The sequence below is a fragment of the Muscardinus avellanarius genome (assembly GCF_963383645.1).
Source record: "Muscardinus avellanarius genome assembly, chromosome: 6".
In the NCBI taxonomy this organism is placed as follows: domain Eukaryota; kingdom Metazoa; phylum Chordata; class Mammalia; order Rodentia; family Gliridae; genus Muscardinus; species Muscardinus avellanarius.
In genome coordinates, this window is record NC_137791.1 from 34,232,771 (window position 1) to 34,260,446 (window position 27,676).

At 31.6% G+C, this 27,676-nt stretch overlaps 1 protein-coding gene across 3 annotated transcripts in view; it reads right to left on the bottom strand.

The window, feature by feature from the left end:
- FSTL5 (follistatin like 5) overlaps positions 1 to 27,676 on the bottom strand; it is a gene marked incomplete at both ends in the record, with an annotated part of 758,080 nt that overhangs the window by 580,487 nt on the left and 149,917 nt on the right. The gene's annotated exons all lie outside the window — the stretch shown is intronic.

The following is a 27,676-nucleotide window of genomic DNA, read 5'->3' on the forward strand; positions in this document are numbered from 1 at the left end:
AACCACTCAGCCTCTGATTCATCACTGAGAGGATTAAGAGAGTTGGGGTAGGAGGTGCATCTTTAATTCTGTACTGGAGATTGAACCCAGGGGCATTCTACCTCTGAACTACACCCTTAGCCCTAATTTTTATTCTTTTTGAAACAGGTCTCACTACGTTTCGGAGGATCTTACTAAGTAGCTGAGGTGGTTGTGAACTTCTGTTCCTCCAGGTTCACAAGTACTGGGATGACAAGCATGTACCACCATGCCTGGGGAGACCCTGTTTTCAAATAAAAAGTACAATAGAGCTGTGATGATTCTCAGGGATAAAATAGAATATCTCTTAATTCCATCCTCAGCACCACATACATGCATGCACACATGTGCATGTACACAGACTCACACAAATCTGTTGCTAAAGAAAAAAACAATAATTTCATAAATTTGCTTTAAGCTGATTCTCATTAGAAAAAATAAAAAAATAATAAAATAAATGATTATTGTAAAAAATGTAGTAAATGTTGACAAGACTGTGGAGAAAATGGAATTCTTACATATTTTTGGTGGGAATGTAAATTAGTAAAGCCATTATTGAGATTTTTTATTTCCTCAAAAAACTAAAAATAGAAAAGCTATATGATGCAAAATAAGTGAAATACGGAAACAGCCCAAATGAGTATTGATGAGTAAATTAAAAAAATGTTGTATATATGTACACAATGGAGTATTATTGATTCATAAAAAAGACTAAAATTCTATTTGCAGCAAAATGAATGGAAGCAGAGGACAACGGAGTGAAATAAGCCAGTACAGAAAGTTTCTCATCATATTTCCTCTCTCATCTGTGGATGTTAAAAAAATTTAACCTGAATATAGAATAGTGATTTACTAATATGGGGAAAGAGAAGGGAGACTAGATCAGTGTATGCTCTATGAACATAGAGAAATAGCACACTGAATCTCATTAATATTTTCAATTAATATGTGTTGGTATAAGCATAAATTTAATTTATTAAAATGTTATTTAAAGAAAGAAAAGCATTTTGTGTGTGTATGTGTATGTTCGTGTGTTGTATACATGTGTCATCTCTATACTGTATTTATTAAGTTTGGTCTTATGAAAAAGAAAAGCTTTAGGGCTAAAATTAACTTTAATTCTCAGACATAATAATTTTTATCTCAATATTGCTTAGGACAAATCTACTATTTATACTGAGGGAATACAATAACTATCACATATATTTGCTAGAGTTTTAATAAAATTGAATGAGTTTATGCATAATTCTTGGCAAACAATATGAATACAACACATTACAGTACTTATTATTTTGTTTCTACTTTTTTCATAATTAGATTCAAAATATATCTGAAATAGAGATTCCCTTTGTTTTGAGAGAGTTCATGTAGACTCACTCTCCAGACACGGAAGTATTATCAATAAAAATGATACCTCTTTAAAATCACTCATAAATTGTGTTTCCTTGAAAGAAGACTACTATTAAAGAGTTGATTTTGAATTGTTACAAATATAAATCAAAGCAATTAAAGCATTCTCAGCTAGTTTCCACAGCTGCAAGGTTATTTATTGTGCATTAGGTTTGTCTGAAATGCTACAGTAACCTTGATTCCTTCTCAAATAATTTAATTCCTCTCTAAAACATTACAACTTATGAGACCCAAACATTATATAAAAGAAAGATAAATCAATATATTGTTTGAACATTCATATAAATAAAGAAAATAATAACATAAAATATGGGATTTGTTTATTCTGTTTGCTTTTGTAAATCTCAATTTTAAATAAGTCTGACCTTTTGTAAGAATTTAATACTATTCCAAGAGTTTCTAAAACTCGGCTTTTTCACATATTTGGCTAAGTTCTATTGAATTAAACATAATAGTATTACCATTATTAATTTGTTATTAAACTATGTTGAATAAATTTAAAGGAATTTTTCCTGCTGATGCTTGATACATGTGTAGTTGTAAAATATGCTGAGGGATGATTTAATTAATTTCTAAGCCTACTAAAACATTTTGAAAATCGTTGTAATAGTGATCTTATGAGAGTACTTGCATTTAGTAATACATCTCCATAAATTCTGAATTATACACAGACTTGTATTACTGGGACAAAGGATTTCAGGAAAGATAATAAAGAATAATTTTCAGTAATATCCTTTCTCTCTAGATTTATTTAAACTCTATGAATGCTAAATACTAGGTATTCACATTTACAATGACTTGATCCCCTACTGAATTCTAATGTGACCCTGAAATATGATGGCTATTAAATAAAAGACACTAAATTGAAGATGGCTTTTATTGTAATTTGAAGACCGTCTCTGAGAGTATGTTCTGGGTTAGCAGTCATCTGACTGAGTTGGAAAATCTGAAGTCAGATTTTACCTATAGCAGAAAATGACATCTTCACACTTCAGTTCACTGGAATTGGTTTTTGATTATTTAATTAACAATCAATTTGTCAAATTCTCCACTAGATTCTACAGAGCTTTGCAGCAGCTCTTTAAACATGGTTTACAAATTGCTTGTAGATTGTCACAAGATTTTCCTCGAAAAATCACACTCCAATGAGACTTCATTATGTAGAAGGAAACAAAGTTTCAGCTAATATATTAGGGTTTAGTTGTTTACTATTTACCTCAAGAAATATCAGGATCTTGGTAAATGTTAGATTTAATAACACTAAAGGTTAACCATTTGAAAACACTCCCTTTAGCTTTTCATTTTCTGTTGGCACAGGAAATCATCTGTCAGATTTTTGGTCAGTTTGCTGTGTTCTTCTATGAAAATAGGTAATATTTAATTTATAATGTTTGCTTCATTCTTATTCTATAAATATTAATAACTTCCCGTGTTTGACTTCTAGGACACAGCAGGATAGTAATAGAAATTTGTGAAGCATGATTTTTGGCTTCTATTTGTAACAGTTACATTTTGAAATAAAATTCTTTCTAATTTTATAACATATATGGTCACAATGCCTTAGAATATTTTTCTGAATCCCAAGAAAAGTATATTTCTTGTAACAAGTAAAACCTTTCTTAATTTTTGTTTTATCATTCCACTGCCTCATTTTATTCTAGAACAAAAAAATACTCACCAAATTAAAAGGGAAGCATTCAGAATTTATAAAAAATTATTAAGATTTCTTCAAAGCATTGTCATACATAAAAGAAGTATTAGTAATCATATATTAATTATACTGAATATTTTTCTAAAACACATTATTCATGGGGATATTAAATTTTTATATCTTTGTATCTCTAAATATCTTTTTATCTCTTTTGAGCCTAGTCTTCTTACTACTAGACTTACATTTTCACTCAACATCCAAAATCCCTTTTAGAATTCTGTTTAGAATCTCAGAAATATTACCACCCTCTATACACTTTTGAAAGTTCTCTGAATTCTGAGGACTAGAAAATGTTTAGAATCCTTATATGTCTTATTTAGCAGTCCCATTTTGGGATAATTTCATAAGAGGTTGAAATAGTTTTATTATCTTTGGATTTTTTTTTTTTTTTTGGTGGTACTAGGGGGTTCCTGAAAACCCTTCAACCTCCAGGCTACACTCCCAGTGCCGCTGCCCTTCTTTGGCATCTGCACGCGTGAACCTGCAAGCCTGACTGGCTAAATGCTTAAAGAAAGGAAAGCCCCGAGGAGGGAGCGTTGTCTCCAGCCAAAGTACTCCTTGCTCTTAGAATTCTATACTAATAGCTCCAATGATGTAAAATGGGATCCCAAAAAATTAGGACTGTGGGAGAAGTTGAGTCTGTGGAAGATAAATTTTCTAGTAATATGTCTGAGCCCTCAGATTTTCTCTGTATTGTTCTAAGCTGTAATAAAACATAGTCAGAGTTCAGGGGCTGGAGAGGGGATGAAAAGTTCCTCCCTATCTTCGACCTTCATTCTAATCATTACAATAGAGCTGAGGGCTAAGAGGAATCTTGACCCTTGTACTTAGTATGTGCATTGCCTAGAGACAGGGTGACACCACCTGGTTAAAAATAGTTATAACAGAACAAAAGACATAATAAATATGCAGGTATGAAGTTTTGGTGGTAAAAAGAGGATGGTAGAGGCTAAAGGAGTACACCTGAGAGTTAAATCTAAAAACTTCATGTTGTTTGTTGGGCCCTGTCTGCTAAAATATATTTTAAGTATTGTTTAATAGGGTTGAAGCGTTCAGATACCAGATGGTATTGCAGACAAAATCCGGCAGACATTCATCGCAATCCTCTAAAATCATCATAGATGTATACAACATGGATTTCCCTATGCCAACTACATGTATGAAATCTGGAACTTCCAACTTTGTCCCCATACAGCTCAAAGGAGGTTGCTAGATAGAGAAGGACATTGGACTAAGCCCTAAGAATAGAAGATTCCTAAAGGGTTAAAGAAAACTCTAAAAACCAAATTACTCAGGTGATTTTGACTTATATTCTTCTGAAATATGCCCTTAAGGACAAGGGAAGGCCAAAGGGTCTGACTTGAATCACAAGACCCACTTGCAGGGTCATGGGACTGATTTCAATCACAAAAGACCTGTGATATCACAGGCCTTACTTTTGTCTTGTTTAGGGTTGGTGATTTACATGTATATTTCACTATTGTTTTTTGGTGTTTACATTTTTCTCCTAGGGAATCACTGGGAAATAGGGATATATAAAAAATCTTGTTTCTAAAATAAAGTGGTCAGTTGCACCTGAGAGGAGGCAATTGTCCGTGTGAGTCATTTCAGATTTTTGCCGGAGAGGAATCTCCACTTTTAGCATCATAAACAGAAATTTGAAGGAGTTTATTTTACAAAAAGGGAAAAATTGCTGCAGAAAAGTGGCTGCAAAACCACAACCGAAGCCTTTGCTCTACCTTCCAAGAGCCCTGGTCCTAAGCGGATTTAGTGCCCAACTGAGCTGGTTCATCGCATCCCAGACATATTTTATATTTTTATTTGGAAACAGGGTCTTTTAAGCCAGAGAGGCAGGCTTCGAACCTGTGCAATCCTCCTGTCTCCACCCCTCAAGCATGAGAATTATAAGCGTGGGCCACCATGTCTGGCTAGTTTTATTATCTTCACCTTGGAAAGCACATGAGATTTTTTTTTCTGGACTAGATAAAGGATAACTATTAATGTGTATATTTTTTGCCTTTGATATAATTTTTATTCCTTTAATATTTATTATTATCATACTATGTAGAACTTAAAAAGACTGTATGAGATTTGTCTTCACATGTGGATGCTAAATGCCTAGTAGAAATAAACATGAAGGCAATGAAAGCTACACATCTAGTGGGAAGGACATTGTTCTTTATTCTTTTGTCTTTTTAGGAAGAATTTTAAAAAAATATTTCAATTTTATTAACTAAATTTATTTTAAAGTGGTAAATGAGAGCATAAAATTAGAAATATTAGTATAGTATCATGTGATGTTTTAATACAAATTGTGTAAGTTTACTGAAGATTAAACATATTGTCTCCTCTAAAATTTATTCTTTCTTTATAATTAAAATTAAAATTCATCAAAGAAATGATAATTTACAATAAGTTTCCTTGTTCAAGCTGTACTGGGCTAATGCACTTAGTGGGTGAGAATGAGGGGGATTATTTTCTACTGTTATTCTCACTGTAAGTACATTTAGAAATTCAACTTTGATGCTTTGCTAATAATGTTTTTAAATTATTTGTCAGTAGATTGCATAATCTGACACAGTTCATAAAGTTCCCATGTACTTAGCTTGTTAACTCAAGAATACATGGGTAAAGTATATAATATACAAAACCAATGGGAGTTAATACATTATATTGTGAATATGTGTACAAGCATCTATAACTTTCTCATATTCACAAAAAATTAGCTTCAATAAAATATTTTATTTGCTGTTTTTATTTTTTAAAAAAGCACTTTGAGGGGTGCATTGTGAGATTCAAAGTGATACAAGCATACCTGCACACAGCTTTTGATGGATTTCCCTTTATATCTAATGAAGTCTTTTGATAGAAAATTACCAAGATCATACTTCACAGATATAGAAAAATCAGTCCTTAAATACATTTGGAACAACAAAACCCAGAATAGCCAAAGTAGTTCTCAACAACAAAAATCATGCAGGAGGAATCACAATACCTGACTTTAAGCTATACTACAAAACCATTGTAATAAAAATAGCATGGTACTGGCGCAAACACAGATACATAGACCAATTGGAGCAGAATAGAAGATTCAGAAACAAATCCACACACTTACAGCCAATTTATTTTTGACAAAGGGGCCAAAAACACACTGGAAAAAAGATAGCCTGTTCAACAAATGGTGTTGGCAAAACTGGTTAACCATGTGCAGAAAAGTGGAAATAAATCCCACTTTCGCACCTTGCACAAGAGTCATTTCAAGATAAATCAGACTTGGAAATTAGACCAGAGACTTTGAGGCTCCTTGAAGAGGGCGTAGGTCCAATACTGCCACACATAGGCAAAGATTAAAACTTTCTTAACAAGACCCCAAAGACACAAAAACTAAAAGGTGAATCAAAATGTGGGATTGCATGAAACTGAAAAGCTTCTGTACAGCAAAGGAAACTATCAAGAACCTCAACAGAGAGCCAATAGAATGGGAGAATATCTTTGCCAACTATTTTCTGATAGAGGACTAATATATAGAATATACAGAGAACTCAGGAAACTCAAGCATGAAGAAAAAAAATAGCTTAATCAAAAATGAGCAAGTGAATTAAATAGACACTTCATGAAGGAAGAAATTCAAATGGCCAATAAATAAATGAAAAAATATTCAACATCATTAGTAATCAGAGAGATACAAATAAAAATTACCCTGAGATTTTACCTAACTTCAACTAGAATGGCAATCATTCAAGACACAACAGCAAATGCTGGCAAGGATGTGGAGAAGTAGGAACTCTAATACATTGATGGTGGGATTGAAAATTAGTGCAAACACTTTGGAAATCAGTATGGAGGATCCTTAGAAGAATGGTTATGAACTTACCATTTGATCCAGCAATACCACTTCTGGGTATCTACTCAAAAGAAAGAAAACCAGACTACCAAATTAATGCATGTGTATCTATGTCCATAGCTGCACAATTCACCATTGCCAAACAGGAATTGTGTAAGGGCTGATTGGGTGATGTGTGCATGTATGTCTCCACCATCTTTTATTCCATTATGATGTATGACTACAATGCACCAATAAAAATTTAAAAAATAAAAAATCAGTTGTCATAATAAAAGACCTTCTGCAAAGAAAAGAAAAGAAAAGAAAAGAAAAGAAAAGAAAGAAAAAGAAAAAATATATGGAGCTATCCAAGGGTGGTGGTGCACCTTGCAATCCCAGTTTTGGGGAGGCTGAGATAGGATGATTGCAGGTTCATGGCCAGCCTCAGCAACCTTGGTCCTCCACAACTTAGTGTTTCAAGTTAAAAAAATAAAATAGGGCTGGGGGTATAGGTCAAAGGAGAATGACTCTGTTTTCTATCCCCAGTACCACACACACACACACAAAAAAAAAAAAGACAAAAAAAGGAAATTTAAAAATGAAGCTATAATAAGAAAACATTGTATTTTTTTTCCTGTTTTTTTCATTTTTTTGGTGGTGGTACTGTGGTTCCTGGAAGCCTTTCTACCTCCAGGCTACCCTCCCAGACCTATTCTATATTTTTATTTGGAAACAGGGCCTCTTAAGCCAGCGAGGCTGGCTACAAACCTGCACGATCCTCCTGTCTCTTCCTCCCAAGTGTGGGGATTACAAGCCTGTGCCACCATGCCTGGCTACAATGTATTTTTTGAGTCACAGTAAAATTTCACACAGAGTACAAACAAGGAGTTGAAGTGTGGAAGCCTGTTCAAACTGAAATTTGGCTTCAGATAAATGTGAGACCATCTATTTTGATTTTATTGTTTGGTGGGTGTCTATCCTTTCTATCCTTTCTCTTACTTTATGTAACTGGCTATAAAAGAAGTACTCAATAAATTATACAGGAAATCTTCAGAGATATTTTTGTAGATCTGTAATGTAATTTCTAAAATACTATTGGCTAGTTGTATCTCCTATAAATTTATATGATGAATTACTACCCCACCCTACTCCCAACCCCACCTTCTCCAGAATAGGCCTGGACTTAAAGCTAGATCTTTGTGGGGTTGATTAAGCTTAAATAAGGTCACCTAATCTGCTAGGTCCCCAATCCAATTTCTTTGTATATCCTTATAAAAAGAACTTTGAACATAATAAGGGGCAGAAAAGACAATATGAAGACACATAAAAAAGATGATTGCATATGAGCTTAGCTCACCCTGAAACATCCTTCTCACAGTCCATGGAATGAACCAACCCTGCCAAACTCATAGTCTTCAGGACTGTGAAAAAAATTAATTTCTGTTTTTCAGCCATCTTGTCTTCATGGTGATACTTGAACATTTTTATTACATTTTTCTAAAACAATACTTTAACAAATTCAGATTAATGACCAATTATTTGACATGCAAAAAAATCTAGCTATTTTGATAAAAATACTTTACACAACATAGACTTAGCATATCTAGGGTAGCTGCAGAAAACTTGCTAAAACATTTCTACATAATAATATGATAATATACTCTCTTGTTTTCTCTTTTTCTCCAGGCTTTTACTCTGTATACAGAATTGGTTACCAGCTAGACCTCATGAATTCAAAAGATCTTTGTTGACCAAATGAAAACTGCTAAAAATAAAAAATGTCACTTAAATACAATTGGATAGAGTGTGTTCTGGTATTCCCTCTTTTCCCTTATTTCTGAATTACCTGGTAATTTTTCTTGAGTGGCCTAAATTATGTAATGAATATGATAATAACATATCATTTTATAGGCAAACATTTTTAAGTTTTATTTTAATTTACAAGTTTCTAAATAGAGCATTGATTATTTTAAATATAACACAGATAAACTACAACACAGATAAACTACTTTTAATCTATAGTCACAAATTTAGGAAATCATTCTACAATCTTTTTTGTTTCTTGGCACTAGGGATCGAACACAGGAGCATTGAACCTCTGAGATACACCCCCAGCCCTATATTTTGGTTTATTTATTTATTTATTTATTTATTTAGTACTAGGGATGGAACCCAGGGGGATTCCACCTCCAAGCTATACCCTTAGCCCTTTTATCTTTTTTTTTTTTTCTTTTTTTTGCGGGTCCGGGGATGGAACCCAGAGACACTCAACTTCCAAGCTACACCCCTCCCCGATTTTTTATTATTTATTTTGAAACAGGGTCTCACTGAATTGCAAAGGGCCTCACTTAAGTAGCTGAGACTGTCCATGAAACATGATCCTCCTGTCTCAGCTTCCCAAATTCTGGGATTACAAGCATCCACCACCACGCTCAGCTCAGTCTTTTATTATTATTATTATTATTATTATTATTATTGTTATTATTATTAATTATTATTATTGTTGTTGTTGTTATTGTTGTTGTTGTTGTTGTTGTTGTTGTTTTGTGGGTGGCATTCTGGGGATGGAACCTAGGGGCATTCGACCTCCAAGGTACAACCCCTGTCCTGTTTTTTATTCTTTATTTTGAAACATGGTCCCACTGAGTTGTGAAGGGCCTCACTAAGTAGCTAAGGCTATTGGTGAACTGCATCTTTCAGTCTCTGCCTCCCGAATGCAGGAATTACAAGTGTGTGCAACAATGCCCAGCTTACAATTTTTAATTTTTAAAAATTAAAATTTCATAAAGTGTTGACTAATTTAATGAAAAATATGTATAGTTCTCACACAAAAAATTGTGTTCCATAGGCATACAATATCATAGAATTGCTTAAATATAAGAATTTGATGAAAAACTGTCTGAGAGAGTTACCTATTTATCTGAAAACTTTTCAGGTTAGAGTCACACTGTTAAAAAAAAAGTTCAAAATATTCCTGTGGTGTATTGTTGATGAGTACTACATTATGAAGTTCCTTTTAATTTGTTTTAAAAGTTTATTGGAGAAGAAACAGGAATGTTGCCTGTATCCACATGTCTCCAACAAAAACAATAGTATTCTTAGCCAAAACAGAACAAAACAATACAAATGGACAAAATAGGATATAAAGAAAGAATAAAGACAAGGAAATGGAAAAATAAAAGTAAAAAGCAGTAATAAATGTAAAGAAAGAAGAATAAAAGAAATCTTAGAAATACAAATGTTAAAAAACAAGATGTTTGTTTTGCATGTACTATAGTTGTTGGAGACAAGAATATTGGTATTGTTTTATTTATCTTTTCTCATTACTGTGACAGAAATATCTGACAGGCACAATTAGAGAAAGAAAGATTTATTTGGGCTCACTCTTTCAGAGTCTCTTGTTGGCCAGATTGTGGCAGGAGGCTGCCTGGTGAAGAAATTCCACCCACACATGATGACTTTCTGAAGCAGAGAGAGCAAGACGAAGAGACTAGGGACAAAAAAATCTCCAAGACCATTCCCCCCAAAATCTAACTCCTCTACCCATGCCCCAACTCTGAAGCTACACTAGGGACCATGCTTACAACACATGAGATTTTGGACACTTAAGACCCAAAACTTAATAGGTATACTTCTGATTTTGTTAAACAGCTTATCCTTCTCTTATTAGGTAGACAGCTATAACAACGAATTTATTATGCTGCACATCAGCTTCCTGTATATAAAATCTATTGTTCTGAAAGTTAAGTTATATACAATTAAGCTAAATGTTTGACCCAATAATGTTACAAAATATTGGTTAAGAAATACCCCATCAATATTAGTTAAGTAAAATTTATGTTTATCATGTGAATACTTTTTGAAAACAGTGTTATTCTTATCATTGAGATAAGTGATATATCAATAAAAATACTGAAATCTAAGGAGGTGAAAAGTAAAAAAAGCACATTACTTTATACATGTAATATTGTCCATATGGAGAAATATGACATTAATTTTCACGTAGAAGAAATACAGGACAAATATCCTACATTTAATATTTAGCTTAGCCATTTGTGAAAAAGATATTTTGAAAACATTAAGAAATCTGGGGTTTAGAAAGGATCTCACAGGAATTCTTAAGACACTATTCATTTGATATCTTAATCTCCTCAATTCTAAAGACACTATTCATTTGATATCTTAATCTCCTCAACAGCATTCTAGCCAAGCAATCTATGTTTGAACACCTGTTGTTGACAAGTGACACCACACAGTGCTTGCCAAGGCTATCTGAATCACCTCTATTATTCAAAGCTAATATTTGGCTTCCATAGAGCCTAATCTATTTGCTTTAGCCTCTAATTATTAATCCCTTTAGAGGAAAATCTTTGTTTTCATAATATATTTTAAATAAGAAACGATGACTACCATTCTTCCTACTACCAGTCATGACACACACACACATGCATTTACACACACAGAAACTTGAGGCCTTCTCCTTTTTAAGACTAATTCCAAGTGGTAATGAGCTTATATCTAGCTATTAATCTTTCTGCCACATTGAATATGCTGTTCTGTGAAGTCTGGGGATCTTGACTTTGAGGGAATATAGGCCTTACCTATAGCCATGAAAAAAGACTTCATGATTAAAATGCATGTATCAGTTTATCCATTCTGCTATACAGACATCTAAGTATGGAAAATTAAGCTGAATGTGTACTTTTTATGCTCTTCACTGTTTCTTTGCAGTACACCACTCAAGTTATTTTGTCCATCAAAATGTTGAAAATAGCATTTCTTTGGCTATACTCAAACTAATTTTCCAGAATATTTAAATACTATAATACAGTTTATTATCTATTATTATCACCTGGATGCTTGTGCCACCAACAAATTCTGTAATGTAACCTAATCACCTTCAGTAGCTGATTGGTTCACGAAGACACAGCTACCAGGAGGGGGGTCAATGCCTTATTCAAAAAAGCCTCAGAGCTGCCTTGCTACTTATCAATTAAAATGGGGAACTTTCCCATATACATAATCTGTCAGCAACTACATCTTCTACTTCCCAGAATCTAGAGCTATGAGAAATAAGTATTTCTTATTTATAAGCTACTCAATGTATGATATTTTTATAATATCCTAAATATATGTATTAGAAATGAATACTATATAAACATTTGCTACTCATTTTGTAATTTAAAAATGCAACATAGTGTCAAAAGTGATCAAATATTCTTCATTTTGCTTTTATTTTGAAAAGTATATCTATTATGAGAAATTTTGTATTTGAGACATATTTATCACTGGAAGACATAAACTAGAACCATAAGTATAGATGATATATAATTAAATTTCTCAGTCAATAATCTTAAGAAACTCAGATTCACTGGGCATGGTGGTGCAGACTTATAATTCCAGTACTTATGAGGCTGAGATTGGAGAATCTGGGATAGCAGCCAGCCTCAGCTACTTAGAGTTGCCCTCTGAAACTCAGTAAGATTCTATTTCCAAATAAAAAAATTAAAAATGGGGTTGAGTGTGTAGTTCTAAAGTAGAATGCCCCTGGGTTCAATCACCAGCACCACAAAAAAAAAAAAAAGAAAAAGAAAAAAAGAAAAGAAAAGAAAAGAAAGAGAGGAAGAAACTCAGACTGTAATAAATAAAAATTAATATGCGATAAGAAAAAATATTTTAAGACAACAGCAACCACACAACAAAAATTAGGTCAAAGATATGAAAAAAGAACATAACCTAAATATGTTCATGAAGCAAAACAAAAAAAAATCAGCATATCACCTAGACAACTTGTCTCTTATAGTCAAAGCTTTTCTTAAGAGTAGTGCTGAGTCAACCAACTGTAATTTAGAACAAAATGGCAATTATAATTGTGTTTGTAGTTTGTAAGCAAGATGTTCAAAAGGGCAAAAAAGAGAATAAAAACAATAGATCTCCATTCACAAAACAAGAAGCAAAAATAAATAAATAAATAAACAAACAAACAAACAAACAATAAAAGAGTAACCAACATAACCTGGATAAGATTTTCAGCATTTTATAGAAATTAAAAGTAAATTCAAAGAGTATATAGGTGTGGCAGAAAGCATTCATAGATCTATGCATAAATTAATTAAATGTAGAAGAATTAATAAAAGAATTTGTTAGTGATCACCTGGTGATCAAAATGCCAATTTAGATATTTTGTTTTTGAAAAACACAGCTTATTATATTTTCAACTAAATTTAAAATTAGACTTTAGAAAGGAAAAATACAGTGATAAAAATATTGCTGAAAATAAAATAAATATACCCTTCTTTTTTTATTGAATCTAAAATACAGCAGATAGTATGATATAGTTGTGTTTTCTATGTACCTAGGAAAGATAGTTCCTGCTTAACTTTAGATATATAAGATGCTGTAGGAAAGTTTCAGGTAAAGTAAGAACATATTTTTAAAGGAACTAATTAAAATACTAATCTTTAAAAATTGCAACATAAATAAGGAATGATAGGCCACAATGATATAAATAGAGAAAATGAGGGAGGATTAGCAGAGATAAATTATTTGTTTTATGTTTGAAAAATAAAATTATATTATTATTATTATTATTATTATTATTATTCAAGAGTCAATGCAGAGGCCAAGAAACTATGAGCTGATGAGCTTGTTGGAAACAAGTCTCTTTTTCTAGCCTAAAAATTTTAATTTTGAATGGTGAGGATTCAAATGAGTTTCTCACTGAGTGAGATGATACAATTTCACATTTTTGTATAAGAATACATACAATAGTGAAGACGTTTTACAAAGGACATGAGTGATGCCAAAAACTGTTTTACACTATTAAAAGATGCCAGCAGAAAATAATGAGGAACTGAAGCATGATTGTGGTAGTAGGAATAAAACAGAAGGAGTGGTTTAAAAAACACCGAAGATTTAAAATCACAGAATATATGCTATATTTAGCAAGCTTATCTTAAATTTATCAGAAATAATATTTTAAAGGATTTGAAGGGACTCATTGGAGTATTAAAGCATCTTACATCCAAATAATTTGGATCTAGAGGAAAAAAACAACAGGGATGAATATAGGTTTGTGAGCTACACTAAATCTTTAGATGTAATATTGAAGTATCATTAGGGTATATTGCATCTTGTTTAAGAAATCAATTTTAAAAATCACTTAAAAGTATGTTTTCAGGAATCTGCTATGCATATTGACTAGGAGAAATTAAAAAAAAATGATTGGCTTATGGAGAAGGCTTCTGTGTAGTAGGAACCATAGATTTTTTTTTATCCTGCACAAAACCTGTCCAAACTAGAATATTTGAGCAGAAAATTATTGAAAATTTGAAAATTTGTAAAAGTTTAATCCTAAAATTTGTAAAAGTTTAATCCTTTTAATGGCCTTTTTAAGAAAAAAAAGACCACTAAAACAAAAGATTAAATTAAAGTCCCCATGGCAAAGTATATGATTATGCAAAATATAGTCTCTAAAATGCAAAAAGGAAGAATGTGATTTTAATAGGCTGCTATAAATTAATTTTTATTCTGAGCAACTGTATCAGTAATATTTGAACAATGAAGTACAAGTGAATCATGTAAAATAATATCTGCTATATATTCTGTTTCATTTATGTACTCTGTCAGTGATCTAATGACATTAAAGTAGAGCAGGCTTATCATTACAAAATGACCTTTTCATCTAAATCTATGAATTATTTTTATTAAGGCAAAATAATTTTTCTATCAATGTATATTTCAGTTACTATCATAAAAGTAATAGTAAATATTCAATGTTTGTGCATATTTTGATATTTCATTTATAAAAAAAATGGCTCAGTTGAGATTTCATCAGCTAGATGAACCAAACTAGACTTTTGGTAGATCATCAGTCACCTCTAATAGTATCAACACTGAACTGAGCCACATGAAAACACCCTTTTTAACAAGTTACAAACTGAAAAAAAAAGAAAAAAATATATATATAGTTTGATTTAAATATACTATACAATGAATTTTAAAAATACCATATTATTTCAGGATTTTCTTTAAAGATTCAAATATACTTCACCTACTTGTAAGAGAATATGAGATGCACCTATGACTTACACTCAAAACTCTTCCCTCTAACAAAACCCTAAAATCCATGTAAACATGTGAAGTTCTCCCCCCTGAACAAGTAGAAGAGCAAGGTATTACTACTACATTACTTCTATGAGATGGTCAGACATATATAATATAAATTTTAATTTTTTAACATTCTTAGGTTAGTATTAAATAAGTAATACTGGTTTCCCTCTTTAAAACTATATTTTTTGAGCTTAATTATCAGAACACAAAGTACATTAATTGGGTCTATCACCTGACATAAACAATAAAAATGATTCTTGTTATAATCTATAATGACACATTAATGCTAGCATGTCCCCCCAAATCACAATGTACAATAACATAAGCAAAATTGATATCATGTCAGTAAATATTAACATATTTCTTCCAATTGATTGTTGACTATTCTGGAAATCCTTTTCCCATTTCTACCTATCCATTGCCAAGTTGGTACTTTGTAATTATTTCAAAACTCCATATACTTCTTTAAATTATCATTAACTCTATCAAGTAAAAGCTACCATGATGCATGGAATCTAAGATGGTCTTTACTGACCACTGCATTCTGGAATCCACTCATTTGCCTAATTTTCCCAGCCCACTTACTTGACTCTGGAAAGAAACTCTGACTTGCTTCTTAACAATGGATTATAGAAAATGTAATGGCAAGTCACAATATTCAGACATCTGTATTTCCAGAAGACTTCCCCTTGTTGGCTTTGCTGAGACAAGCTTCCATAACATGAGCTGATGTATGGAGAGTCCTTGTGGAAGGGTACCTAGGGTAGCTGGTCAAATGCCACAGGGAACCAAGGCCCACAGGGAAACAGACCTCAGAGCCCTCAAGAAATACTGTCAAGACAAAACTGAGCATTTGGTTGAATCAAGGGAGACAACAGTCATGATTGACATAATTTGTGTGAGATTTGAAGCAGAAAGACTATATAGGCATTGTCTATCTTTTGACTCACAGAATCTATAGTATGTATGCATGCATATTACACATATATGTAGACTATATATATATATATATATATATATATACACACACACATATATATATGTATATGTGTGTGTGCTTACTTTTAAGAGCCTAGGTTTGTATAATTCATTACTAGAAATCAATGATGCACTCTCACTCTCACATAGACTACTGTTCTTAGTAGCATTTTCTATGGCACCATATATATCATTCAACTCAGCCATGTTCATTTAAAACTCAAATTTAATATTCTCTCTCTCTCTCTTTCTCTCTCTCTCTCTCTTTGACTTCACTCTCCCCCCTCTATCATTTACAACCACCTGTACTGCTTAAAAAAATAAAAACTTTCTATGAATGGCTTCTCATTGATTTAAGGTACTACTTTCTTGCCCTTCCTCTCCCTTCCTTTCTTCCTTCCTCCCTTTCTTCCTTTTCTCAATTTCTAGGAACTGAACCCAGGGGCATTCTACCTCCAAACTACATCCCTAGTTCTTTTATATTTTTATTTTGAAACAGGCTCTAGTTAAGTTTCTCAGACTGCCCTAAGACCTGTGATTTTTCTCTCTCAGCCTCTCAAATACTGGAATTGCAGGTGTGTACCAATATGCCTAAAAAGTGGTATCATTCAAATATAACTAGAGAGCCTTGCATGCACAGCTTTTACTTACTTCCCCAATCTTACATCATTCTTCCTAGGTAATGCTTTCTCTTATTAGTTATGCAGTGAAAGTAGGGAAAAAACTTGGATAAATATCTCACTTTTTGTGTTACTTACTGAAAGTTATATTTCATGACAGTTTTCTTTGTACAGGCACAACCAAAACAAAGAAAGGTGATGGCGTATTTTACTTGTCAAATAAAGTTGAGGTTTCTGTAAATATATTATTGGCCTCTATGATAGCCTCATTCTGTTAAATATTTTAACAACAAGTGTAAGAGAAAGTAGAGGGAATTCATATTTAATTTAATTTTCAAATAGTAAAAATTAAAGGGAAAAGTTAATACATAAAATACTAAAATATTTCAAAAATACTGAAAAATTGAAATTAACAAAACTGTACTTTATTTTCTCCATTAGCAATGAGCAATCATTCACTAGTGATAAAAATAATAATTTATGTTGTATTTGTGTATACTCCCTGAGGATATAAAATACATAAGTTAATGTACGGAAAAAAGCACTTTGTTTTTATACCTATCACAAAGGAAGTATTAAAAAATGTTCCAAAAATATGTTAAAAGATGTAATATAATTCAATGAGAAGTGGTAATGTTAGGTAAGCTGACCCTACAAATTTGATTCGTAAGAATGTGGAGAAATCTTTGTGTGCTACACTGAGATCAGCCAGGGAAATGTTTAATGAAGGTAGTAAGCAAGTAAAAATAACTTAATGATTACTTTCCGCATCTCATTTTCATTCATATTCATTTCAAGTAGAAAATAAAGATGGTAGAATTGGAAAAAAAATTGCTATTGCTACTTAGACTTCTGGAAGACCATTATTTATTAGTGATTAATTGAAAGTATGTATAAAAAAAGAATGGAATAATTCTTTTCAACTAATAAAAATCTAAAATTTTCAGTTGGGGATTTAGACATTAGTAGTTGTATAATGTTTCTCAAGTTATTTTCACGTACAATTAGATTTGAAAACTGTAGGACTCTAGCCAACAATTGGAAAGCTATGACATGTGAGAATTATAATTTCATCTAGGACAGTTTCTATAACTCAAACTTTATTGCTATTAAGATTTCAAATTTTTCTTGAAAATGGACACTACATTTGACATTTTCCATAGTTACTATCATAGCTATCTTCATCTTATTCACCTAGAAAAGGGCTTCTATAAAGTAATGGAAATAAAATTTATTGATATAACATTGTATATTATTATTAAAAATAAAAAAACATTGCAGTACAATGGGATATAAATGATTAAAATTTATAATTAATGAATGAAAAAATTATATGCTTGCAAACTTTACAAAAGAGAATAATTATGATATATTCAAAACAATGCAGTTCTACACATTAAGTTTGTTTTTTATTTTATCAAATTTTTAAAAAATAAATTATTTAATACAAATTTTAACTAAAATTTATTAGTTTCCAAAAATTATTTTGAGCCAATGATTGTATTGAAAACAGAAAATTGGAGCATTAATCCAATTGGAACTAAACCTACTATCTCTTCATAATAATAATAGTTAACCAAAGCAGAACTGAACTAACCAGAAGGTTCTATTGATAAAATACTCTATAGGAATCTGTATGTCAATTCAGGTATTAGCATTTTATAATGCTTCTGCAACTGTTCACACTTTCACAGGAATTATTGTATAAAATCTCCAAGCTATATTTATCCTGTCATAACAATTCAGAATTCATTTAATACTCATGTTCTTGTTCTAGCAGCATCAAAATGTTACTAATAGTATTGGCCTTTTCACCTTCATTTAAATTGAAAATATCCAGAGATAACTAATGCCTAGTTAATGTAGTTTATGAATAATAGCCATTCAAAATAAGCCTATAAGAGTTTGTAATAATTATATACAAACCACAATAACTTTTTAGACCCAGTATATATATTCCCATTTAAATAAATAAAAACAATAATGTGCATATACTATATCACTATCTTGTAAATTTATTAATTATAAAATGTTAACATTTTCTAAAATAAGACAACTTTTACTTAAAGCAAACCTGTTTTATTCAACACTTAAAGCTATTTGGAGAAACTTTTACTATTATCTAAAGATTACCATAAAGCAGATTGATATGCTATAATTTATATTTTATTATTTTTTGTGGTAATGGGGATTGAACCCAGGGATATTCTACCTCCAAGCTATACCCCAGCCCTATTTTTTATTTTTTACTTTCAAACAGGGTCTCACTAAGTTGTGGAAGGTGTCATTAAGTAGCTGAGGTTTTCCACAAACCTGTAATCCTCCTGTCTGAGCCTCCCAAGTTCTAGGATTACAAGTGTGTGCCACCACATCCTGCTGATGTGCTTTATTTTTATATGAAAAATAAAATGTTACTCTTGGTGCTAGCTTTCTGTTACCATAACAAATATTTGGAATATATCAACTCAAATAGAGGAATGATTAATTTTGCTTAATTTAGTTTTAAATTCCATAATACATTGGCCCTACTGCTTTGGGCATCATGGCGGGAGCACATGTTGGCAGAGGTTCATGCACCTCATGTACACATGCAAAAGATGGAGAGAAAAGGGTTGGAAAATCTCAGATGAGCCAGTCATGTAAGGAAGAAATACAAGTTGATTGTATATACCACATCATAAAATGGCAGGAGACTGGACTATAATACACAATGATGACTTTTACTTAATTTAGTTATTACTTTAGGATCTGTAAAATAATGATTTGTTATTTTGTTTTCACTTCACGTTTATTAGCTTGCCTTTATAACCTCTTGTTTTTTCTGTCTCAGTCATTATTATTTCTATGATTCCCTGTGGCTTTTTTAGTTCTTTTAGTAAATAAATATGTTTTTGACTCCAAAGCAAATGACAACCAGAGCACCTATTATTTTGTTTCACTTATTCCTAACCATAACAGTTTGCTTTTTTTTTTCTCAATTATATCTGTCTTTATCCATGGGCCCATTGCTCTACACCACTGCACTTTGCTTTTTAATCTTTTTCTTTTTTGTGTTACTAGGAATGGAACCCAAGGGCATTCTACCTCTGAATTACACCTTGAGCCCTATTTTCTTTTATTTTGAGACAAGGTTTCAATGAGTTGAAAAGGGCATCACTAAGTAGCTGAGGCTGTCTGTAAACTGTGATCCTCCTGTCTCAGTCTCTCAAATCTTGGGATTTACAAGCATGTGCTACCACTCCTGGCTAACACTACACTTTCTCCTTCTCTCTTCTTCTTCTTCTTCTTCTTCTTCTTCTTCTTCTTCTTCTTCTTCTTCTTCTTCTTCTTCTTCTTCTTTTTCTTCTTCTCTTTTATATTTTGGATTATCACTAGTTTAGTCTTTTATCTCTAAATTGTCACCTGTTTTATGTAAAAATAATAGAAAAGTGAGTGGTATTTTTATCTTTTAACTTGATCTATTAATTTATAAATTCATCTCTGAAAAATACAAATTACTTCTCTAAAAATCAAAAACATAAAAGAAATTGAATGATGGTAAAGTAAGTTTACTACTAATAATTTTTGTAAAATTTTGCATATTTAAATCCTTTATTTTTTTCTGAAATTAAAAGTACACTTGAAAATCACTATGAAAGTTATAAGATACATATTTTCTGAAAAGTCAGCACAGGAAGATAACCAACTATACTAACTGTGATACTCCTTATTAAAACACAGATGGAACATCCTTGATTCTTCACTTGAAATTCACTATCCTGCATAGCACACAATCTATATCAGAAATTATATCCAGTAAAAGACTGAATCTGAAACTGTAAGAAACTAAATATTATTTTCTCTAAGTTACATGGTCAATCTTTAGATTGTAGCTCCAAGAATGCTGATGGCTATAAATAATGGTACCAGAAGTGGGGCTGTTACTATATCTAAGTCTGACCTTGCAGATTGTGAGTATTTTGAACTGAGTTGTGATTGGAAAGTGGAAGGGCCAGAAAGTGGCTAAAAAGGCAGATAGTACAGACTATGCTCAGGAGATTGAGTATGGCAAAGATGACTCCAAAGAAAAATGACGTAGTGGCTACCTGTGTTGCATTTTAGCAACAAAAATTTTATCCACATTTGACCCATGTACTGAATTGGTGGAAGAAACCTCAAAGAAGAAAAATATCCAAACTGAATTATGGCTATTGATGGCCACATTCTGTGGACAAAGAATTTTTGGGAATGGAAAGTAAAGCAGAGAGGGTAAAGATTTGCATTTTGGCTACAAAGACATATGTAAAACAGGAGCTTTGAGAGATAATGCCATGGAAAGAAGTGAGATGGCCCAAAGGAAGAAAGAAGCAGTGGCTGTGAATGATGAAGATTCAAAGATTATATAAAGACTCCAATCTATAATTTTCATACTGTGATTTGATACAAACCAGTGAGCTTCCCCAGACTTTCAGTAATTCCATGATAGGTATACGTTCTCTGCAATTTCTCCTCTTACCCCAATATAACACCTTTCTATTAAAAATATTGCTTTCACAAAGTTAATTTGTTAGCTTTCAAGTAGAGCAGATCTAATTTTTATAATAATTCCAGTTTTTATTATTTATGATATCTTACTTTAGATGGTCCATGGAGGTATTGTTCTGTGAATGGCTATTTTGTTTGGGGTTTGCTTTTAGCTCAAGCACTATGATAAACTAAACAAATGTATCTCTTTTAGTGAATTTTCAGAAATGCCTAATAAACTATGAAACCAGTTCCGATGTCCATCCACGATGAATGGATTATAAAGCTATGGGATATTTACACAATGGAACATTACTCAGCCATAAAGAAGAACAAAATCATGTCATTTACAGGGAAATGGATGAAACTGGAGAAGACTATGCTAAGTGAGATTAGTCAGTTACAAAAAATTAGAAATCAGAAGTACTTTCCTAATATATAAAAGCTAGAGAGAAAATGGGTCATAGGAAGAACTATAAACAAAAAAATAGAAACTATAGATTAGCAATTACAGTGACCTAACTTAGGAGAATGGGACAGGAAAAAAGAAAAATTTACTAATGTACATGATGTACATTCACAAAGATATCAAAGTCAATTACTCAGCCAAACATGAGAAGGAGGGATGGGGGATGTAATGGGGTGGGAATTGTGAAGGGCTAAATGAATGATGTGTGCATCTATGCCTTTACTATCTAGTACCCCATTAAGATGTATGACTGTAATGCACCAATTAAAACTTAAAAATAAAATAAAATAAAATAAAATAAAAAACAAAAAATAATTGTAGTTCCAGTTTTCCATATTAGGCTAATTGCAAATATTTAAGCAATTTGTATCTGATTATTTTAGCATAATTTTCTTACCTTTTAGTACTTTTCAATTCTACTGGAATATTTGTGAGTACTTGTGACTCATTAATCTTGCTCAATATATTTTGTGCTTTTGTAAAAGAAAAAATAATAAAGATGGCAATAGAAACTAAACTTTTGCCAAAGGCCACCAGAGTCCTATAGAGGCACAAATATTTCTCCCTCAAGTTGTTAGAAATGTTATTCTATATTTTATCCAGTTCTCTAGTTATTTGTGTGTTTAAGTTTCATATGGCACCTAGATTATTTTGGCATACATATCAACTAAGAATTTTTTGCTTCTTAGCTCCAAATCTATATTTCTTTGAAGTGCATTTTTGGAATAAAGATAAACTTCATAAATATTTAAATAAAGATAAACCTTATACATATTTAAAAAGGAAAGCCTAATAGTGATGAATGTAGAAAAAAAGTAGAAACTTTTCAACTAAAAAAGTTCATAACTCTTAAATAACAATTTACTATATAAAAAAAATGCATTGTGATTATCAAGCATAGTAGGAGAAGCCAGACTAATTAGTAACATTTCAAAGTCAATGGTTCTAAAATCTGCTAACCTACATGAAGATGACACACTCTTAAGCATACCTTCAATTGCAATGATGCTTGAACTAGAGAGCTGCTACCCTTTGCTTGACTGAGAGATCACTAAGGCACAGACTAAAAAATCTCAATACAACTTACCTAGTTAACTCCTTTGTTTTTCAGACTTAGAAAAAAAGTGAAAAAAGGTAAAGAACCTACTTTGTTTCAGTTTAAAATTTAAAACTGAAGATACAATTAAAATATTATTGTAAGCAAACAATTTGTTAGACTTTAAAAAGCCACTTAAAATTAAAGAAAATAAATTATGAACATCTCTCTAGTATCAGGTAAGCTATAACATGTTCTTTGATTTTGAAAAATAGGAAGAGCAAGTAAGATTTACAAGAGGTGAGGTTTTGTCTCATGAAGTAATTAGCAAGATTATTTCTTTTAATAAACTTCAAATCACCAAGCATGAAGGATCAAATGAAAAAGTCACAGAAAGCCAAGCAAACAAGGACATTTCTATTATATTTAAGTTAATAGAAATATATGAAAATAGAAAACTCGTAATTAAAAATAAGCTGCTACAGACAAAAATAAGAACAAAAGAATAAACTATGTAAAGGAATTATAGTAATTAGTAACACTTCTCAAAGAGACACTAGCCTTAAAGATAAAATGTTCTGTACAAAGTAAAGCTCATATTTTGCTTATCAGTTAAAAACTGCCATTTATAATATTCATTTGAAGCTAGTTGAATCCTATTAAAATATTGGAAAACTCTTAGAAAGGTGAACTCTTTTAATGCGTATACTTTAGAGATTAAATGAATCAAGGATATAATGAAAATTTGAGAATTTATTTACACACATAATCCAACATTTTATGAGCAAAGAAGCTATTTCTTAGGCACTTTAAATTTTATTTTTCTGGTGATTTATTTTAAATTAAGAATTCAAAATGCAAAGTCAGTTTAATTTAAAGTTGCATTAGAACCAATTCTAATAACGAAACAACCCTTTACAGAAATTCTTTGAATCATTAGGGGAATTTCAGATCATTTCTTATGAATGCAAACAAGATAATCATAGAAGTTCATGTTTCAAGTATCCCTTTCTTCAAACACTAGTGGTCATGAATATTCAATAAAATGCAAATATTGACTTTTCTGATAACAAGAGGAACAGATTGAAAAAAGTATCTGGTAGAAAACTATAATCATTTTCTGGAATGTGGCAATAACCTTTATGCCCCCTATGCCAAGTGTGTATTCACTTGAATCTCTGATTCCACTAAAGTACAAATAGTTTCCAGAACTTAAGAAATAAGACAGACATCTGGAAAAGGGCACTCCCTGAATTACAATAAAAGATAGAAAGGAATAAACCGGCACATGTGTCTCATAATGTTTGTTGAGAGATTCAAACCAAGATAGCCTGAGGTTGCAATTGACTTCTCAGAAAGACAAACTATCACATGAAAAACTTCCTCCCTTTGAATACGCTGAATGAGGAATAAAATATGTCAACCAATTGTCTACCAAGTACTGTAACCAAATATGTAACCAAGTTTAAAATTAAATGTATAACACTCAAATTATATTTAACATTTTTTGTGGGTCTGGGGAGGAACACAGAGGCATTTGACTTCTAAGCTATATCCCCTGCCCAATTTTTTATTCTTTCTTTTGAAACAGGGTCTCACTGAGTTGCGGAGGGCCTCACTAAGTAGCTGAGGCTGTCGGCGAACCACAATCCTTCTGTCTCAGCCTCCTAAATGCTGGAAATACAAGCATGCACCACCATACCCAGCTTATATTTAACATTTTAAAGAGAAAAATATCCTAATTCTTTTCAAACAGAATACCATAAATAATATAGACTACATAACATTTTTCATCTCCTAAGTACAGATTCACAATGGTTCACATACCATCTGAAGTATAGCTATGTAATCAAAGCTTAAAAATAATGACTGACTTAAAAATTAACTTTTATAAACATATTTAAAGAAAAAATAAATATTACTTATCAAATTACCAAATACAGTAGCTAGAGTAAAATAAATGAATTCTTTCTTAAAAATGTATGGTCTGTATGGTTCAATTCAAGTGATTCTCTGCAAAAATACAAAGAAATACTTGATGAATGTTGGCAGAGGCTGGGTGGGGGAGGTTTGTTTATAAGGATGAGGGAGTATATATAGATGATGAATATGTTAAATATCCTGATTATGATGGTGATTATGGAATTCTTAACGGGCCTTATGACTCATGTAATAAGGAGCCAAAATAGAAAATGCAATATATATGTATATGCATGCATGTGTGTAGATGGATACAGATATATAATTACATGTCAAAATTATATTGGTGATGGTTGCATGTTGGAACATTGCCAAAGCACACAAAACACTTTCAGTGTAGTTATATTTTAATAAAATTGTTTTAAAAGCATAATTTTGGGGGAAGTATTTTAAATTAAATTCATATTTGGGTACTCAAAAACAGCAAGATGAAATTCAACTCCTAAAGACTCTAGTGTCTTGTTCTTTGTGTAGTTCCTACACAATCTAGTGATGCTAGTTCCTTGTTTAGTCAACTCTGCTTTGGGAAATTAGGCTATTAGCTAATCTTAAAGTAGCTCCTATGTAAGTTTCTTCATATCATAATAAGAAATACATTAAAAAGCTATTAAAATATCCAAAAAGCCTAATAAATTTTAAATTATTTTTGTTTCAAATAAAATAGTGAATGTCATAATGTCATAAGTAAAATAATAACTGAATTTTATACACTTTCAAACTAAATAAATTAAATATGTATAATTGAAATAATAAAATATAGCAATTCTTTTTCTTGCAAACTAACATTAACTTATATTTATATAAATTGTATTATATCTGTATAAATTTCTTTCTAATGTAGCCATTAAGAAAATAAAATGGGACATATAACTAGGTATAACAACATACATAGGTTAGTAAGAACAGAGATGCTACACTAAAAGGCTATTAGGCATTTATCTTAATGCTCATCCTTGTTCTCTTTCTGTGTAAATATTTTCAGTTTAACTCCCATGAAACATAAAACGAACTGAAACAATTAACTTCTCAACTCTTTCCTATAAATAAAATAAATAAAATTCAATGTACAAAGTTATACATTGAAGCATAGCTAGCTAATTATCACCCTTTCTAGCTGGATTTTGGATGTGCATGTCCAACCTTGTTATTTCCACTCACCTGGGGATTAATATGCAGAAGCTACTAACAGGCTGTTAATTATGAGTTCCCCAAAGTAAGTGAATGGAAAGACATGGATAAAAAGAAATGTTCCTCTAGACATGAACCAAATCTCAGCACTAATTTTCTAACAAAATTTATTACATTGTTATTGATTTACAAATAGCAAGGTATCAAAAATGAGTTATTAAAATACTCACACTGGAAATACCATTTTATAAATTCATATAATTTTATTTCATTTTAATATAAATAATTAACATAACTTCCTGATTTTTCTAATACTTTCTGACTATTTGGTGTAATTTGATAATTTGCATTGAATTTTAGACATGGGATAATTGAACTTTAAAAAAATCTAGAAAATACCAAAGTCATGAAACCATTCTGGTTCCTGTAGCACCTCCTTTCTCAGTTCATTATTTCTTCTAAAAAATAATGATTTGGAGGAACATTCTTATTTAGCCTATCAAAAGTTTAAGAAATAAATAAAAGACAAGACTCTATATTGTAAACTCATTTACAAATATTTATCAAGCTGGCACAATGTTATTGGAAAGAAAATATTGGAACCTGGCATGATAGCATGCCTCTAGTACAAGTCATTAAAAGGTTCAAACAGGAAATGTGCTGTTTTGGGCCCAACTTCAGCAATTTAACGAGACGTTTAGCAACTTAGCGATCCCCCACTTCAAAATAAAAATAAATAGGGATTGGAGTATAGCTTGGATGTAATATCCCTGGGTTCAATTCCTAGTACCACACACACACACATGCAGAAAGAAAGAAAAAAAGAAAGAAAGAAAGAGAGAAAGAAAGAAAGAAAGAAAGAAAGAAAGAAAGAAAGAAGGAAAGGAAGGAAAGGAAGGAAAGGACGGAAGGAAGGAAGGAAGGAAGGAAGGAAGGAAGGAAGGAAGGAAGGAAGGAAGGAGAAAGAAAACTAAAATGAAAAAATTAAGTAATAAAGAAATGTTATGTCACAAACAACACTCTAGATGCAGGACATATATAGCAGCTAGGATTCCTGTCCAAAGGCACTTTGCATTTCAATAAGAAAGGCACAACTGAATAGAAAAAATGAACACAATTTTCTTAGAAGGTAAGAAAAGAGTCTTTGTGAGAAAAAGGTAAAAAAAAAGAGCCTTTATGAAAAAACTAAAGTAGAGGTAGAAGATGGGGATTTCTAGATAAACTGGAGGTTTTAATTATAAATAAGACAGTCACAAAAAGAAAGCCTTGAAGCATTGGAATTGAACAATATAAAGGGAGTAAACCACGAAAAAAACTGGAAGATATGTCTTTCAGATAGAAAGGAGGATGATCAACTAGCAAAGCCCTAGCAAATTAAATCAGCATAGGAAAGAGATACATGGATAGCCATGTTTATTGCAGCAGCACTATTCATAATAGCTAAGATATGGACTAAGACTAGATGCACATAAGCAGATGAATGAACAGAGAAAATATACTAAAGACACACTATGAAATATTATTTAGTCATAAAGAAAAAATTGTGTAGTAAAATGAATGAAACTAGAGAACATTGTTAAATAAAATAAGCCAGACACAGAAAGACAAGTACTATGTGTTATATCTCATTGAAAAAAAAATGACCTGAAAGCATAATACTCTTATTAAGAGATTGAGAAGGGTGAGATGGGAGAGAATGGGAAAGAAAATTTGATTTTTTTAATGGTTTTGTTATGGAATGTACCTCAGGAAAACTTGTATGTTAACAATGCAGCAAGGTTCAGAGTTGGAATGTGGGTGAAAGAGGTGGGTCACTGGCAGTGTGGCCTTGAGCAGTCCTTTCTCTCTCTCTCTCTCTCTCTCTCTCTCTCTCTCTCTCTCTCTCTCT